The sequence below is a fragment of the Pelophylax lessonae genome (genome assembly GCF_965119305.1).
Source record: "Pelophylax lessonae genome assembly, chromosome: 8".
Classification (NCBI taxonomy): domain Eukaryota; kingdom Metazoa; phylum Chordata; class Amphibia; order Anura; family Ranidae; genus Pelophylax; species Pelophylax lessonae.
Genome location: NC_138775.1, coordinates 66,197,706 through 66,201,750, shown reverse-complemented (window position 1 = coordinate 66,201,750; position 4,045 = coordinate 66,197,706). Strand labels below are relative to the sequence as shown.

Sequence of the window (4,045 nt, the reverse complement as noted above, 5' to 3'; positions counted from 1 at the left end):
TAAAACGTATGAAACAGGATATAGCTAGAGGTACAATCGTTAGGAGCTAAAATCTGCTCTATGCTCCCATTCTCTTCAACTTGTAAATCCCATGTTTTGGCTCTTTGTTTTTTCCTTAAGAGGCTGTGGTTTGTTATTACGAACTATGTTAAATATATGGCTGCTAAATTCCTCTCTGTTAAAAAATCTTGTAAGATGGGCAGTTTACAACGCATAATAGCTGCCATATGTTAAATGAATTTCATGGTTCAAGAATGCACTTTAGCCGTCCTTCCTCCGCATGCTTCTAGAACCCCCTTACCCGTAATAATGACTTGAGGTTTCTAGTGTGTTCTATCAGAGCAAAATAAGATTTTCATCTTTCCATCATACAGAGAATACAACATTATATTTACTGCTAATGGTTTTCTTGATTGCCTCTTAACATGGGATTTAGACCATTTGGGGCTGATTGGTATACAGAATTTGAAACTTGATCATGGTAGTTAGGAGTTCTAGGAACTTTCTCTTGCCTATTAATGTTGACCTCAGACACATCAACAAATCGTGAGGCTATGTACACCGCTTTCATCGAGGGCGTTCGAATTTAGCCCAGTCAAAAACAAAATGGCTTCTATTTGATTAAGTGGCGGCATTCTCATTTGCTCCTTTGCCTTCAGGCTGAATGATGACATTTATTTTCCCCCTACCAACTACACAATAGGATGACTTCAGCGGGAGCTTGCATGCAAAGTTGGCATCTTCAATTAGCAACCATGGATAAATAAATTTGAAAATGAGAATTACTGAGTTGAAAGTAAACTTTCCGGACGTTGCATAATTAGAAACCCCTACCCACAAATAGTCCATCATTATATAATATTTCTTCATAGACTTTTTTAAGTCATAGAGTTTCTAAACCACTTCCTAAGTGAATCTTTCATTCAGGAGGTTCTCCATTAAAATTATTTGTGCAAATTGCTACCATTCTGGTCTTTTCCAGTTGAAGAGGATTTGGCTTTTCATTACATGGTCACTGTATGTGATGTTAGAGAGCTGGCGCCAAGTTCAGATAAGCCAGTGAGCATTGGAACGTTCCTAGAGCCAACATTTGCAGACATTTAATCACAGACAGCATCTACCACCCTCAAGAATGTACATTTGTGGCTGCACAATTCCATATAGCAAGTATAAAGTGTAACAATTATGCAATTAAATATTTATGATTTTTTTTTTTAAATCTGTGTAGACTTACATAAGAAACAAACATAAATGTAATATAAAAAAGGGTAGTCTGCTACCACACTGACATTTTGCTGCCTTAAGTCTGGGTTAGAGGAACTCTGGCTACTTATGGCCCTGGAAACAATTCTAGCTGTGCAGCCTGGTTGCAAATAGTGTCATAACAAAGCTAAAGAAAAACCTTGGGAGGATCAGCTATCAACTATTTTATCTATTGTATATAACTATGGTATCTGCAGATACCAATGACCAAGAGAACTCAAAGGAAGATAATGCTAGAACGCCTTGTCCAGTTGATAGTACATAACTCTGAACTGTCCTTCATTTGGACAGACTGTCACTTTTTGAGAACCAAATCCCTTTGTCCATTCCTCCTGAGTTACCTTTATTTTGGTCTGATGTATGGACCTCTATGAAAATGTATTATTTGACAGCCAAATGTTTCATACTGCATTAAAACTTAAATCCATCCTCTACATTATTTAATTTGCTTTTTCGAAAAGGAAATACAATGGTGGAAAAAAAAGCACTTGTGGGTTTAATTATTTTTGTCAAATAATTGTACATGGCCAACTGAGAGCATGCCAGGAGTCTATCCATTAAAAAATTATTTATGGTAATAAATGTTCTTTTTTCTCTTCTTAGAAAATTAGCTACTGTTTCCCCAAGATAAATTGAATCTGGGGGTGCCAGCATGTATCCCCTTCTGTTCTCCACTTCATATACATTGGCACTTATTAAAGTATATGAAAACATATCAAGAAAATCTTTTTTTATTGTATTTCAATCTCAGTATAAAGCATTTTTTTTAATGTATTGTTAAAGCAGAACTCCAGGCACCAACATTTTTATGCTCTTCTGCAGCAGATACGAGCACCAGCATAATGTGTCTGTCCCCTTTCCCCTTAGCCATTTACAGAACGCTGTGTATTCTGTGACAAGTAGAAGTACATGCAGTCGTTGTTTTGTAATGGATGTAATCCTGAAATTGATGGTTAAAGTGAAATGCCTATCTCAGTTTATGATGCATACTCTATGTGTATATATGTTACCGCTGCAATTTATTCCTTACTCAAAAATGATTTTACAACCAGAGCACAACATGCAGCCATTACTGAGAAAAATGGAGAGGTCACTTTCTGGTGTAACTCCTCTGATACCCATGTAGCCACATTTGACTTCCATGCATGTAAGGTACTCCCATGTCCCGAACGTAGTAGCAGTAGGGAATGGCATGAGAAAGGACATGGAGAAGGGTATATCTGTGTCACCTAAGGGTCATGGGGAAAAAACTGTGACTATTGGGGAGCAGCAGCTTGGAACACAGGGACTCCCTGGGGATATCAACCTCAACCAGCCTATGATAGTAAGGATAGCCTAGGAGAGCCCTTGTTGAGCCGTCTCACCCTCCACAAGCCAAGGCCTAGTATGACACTTGTTCTAAACATACGAAACCCGAGTCCCTCTGATCGGGGTGAGTATGTGTTGGGATGGTGGTTTGGAGGAGGTTACAAGGGTCATAGAGGGTCTTTCCGATTAGAAGAAGATATGTATGACAACAATGAATGGCAGCCAGTCAATAGACGGCTCCCATCGAATCCTTTAAAACCTCATGTACAGACTTTGGGAGACATGATTGCAATAGCAGATCCCACCTTTCAAGATACAATGGCAGCCGAGACAGGTTTTTCGGAGATCAACTTTTGGCTAGAGTGGATGAGATATAGTGCTAATAAGCACAATAGGACCAACTGCTATGTCTGTGGCAGTGCCAGACCGCATTTAGGTACAGTCCCGCTGAACACACCTGAAAAATCTGAAGAGTGTTTTCTAAGCCTCTTCACTAACACATCCACTAATTGCTTGTGAGAAATGGAAGGTGGAATATCCTATCAATACCAGGGCCCCAAGATCTAAAGAAACTATTACAATATACCCTGGGAATTACACCTGTCATGCCAATTATGCAGGGAAAGTTAGGAACTTAGGTAATTTTCCAAAAGGTTACTGTGCCTCTTACAGTCGCATTCCAGCTAATATGGTACAAAACCAAAGCCAATCCCTAGGAGATGTGTACTGGGTGTGTGGAGACATGCACATAAGAACCAGGTTAGAGGGGGAATGGAGAGGAGAGTGTGCCCTGGCAAAGGCCATTATGCCTTTGCATATTCTGACAGAAAGTATTTATGACACACACACCAACCCGACTCTGGGTAAGAGGATGAAACGGGAAGTTCTCCCTGTAAGCTTTGATCCTCATGTGTACATAGATGCTATTGGAGTTCCAAGGGGGGTCCCCGATGAATACAAGGGCCGAGACCAGGTTAAGGCTAGTGATGTCGCGAACCTAAAATTCGCCATTCGCGAACGGCGAACGCGAACATCGGCAAATGTTCGCGAACCGGCGAACCGGGCGAACCGCCATAGACTTCAATAGGCAGGCGAATTTTAAAACACACAGGGACTCTTTCTGGCCACAATAGTGATGGAAAAGTTGTTTCAAGGGGACTAACACCTGGACTGTGGCATGCCGGAGAGGGATCACGCAAAAAAAAGTTCTTAAAAATTATAATTTTTTGATAGAGAGCCAATTATTGGAAAAATTAAAAAAAAATAAAAATAAAAAATTTCTTTGGATTTAGCATCTGTGGGGTCTAAAAAGTGTACCTGTCAAGTTTCAGCTCTGTAGCATGTCCAGAACCCCTAAAAAACAGCATTTTTCTTATATTTTCAGGAATACGGCTTCTCTGCGGCTGGCTTTTTCTCTTGCAGGCATTTAGCGGGCATTTTTTTAGGCAGGCATGTCATTTTTTGTATTTAGTGT

At 39.9% G+C, this 4,045-nt stretch overlaps 1 pseudogene across 1 annotated transcript; it reads left to right on the top strand.

The window, feature by feature from the left end:
- The first annotated feature begins 2,226 nt into the window (after window positions 1-2,226).
- On the top strand, window positions 2,227-3,323 carry LOC309562149 (annotated as a pseudogene). The gene has a single exon. The product of its transcript is annotated as an uncharacterized misc_RNA (transcript).
- Window positions 3,324-4,045: the final 722 nt, after the last annotated feature.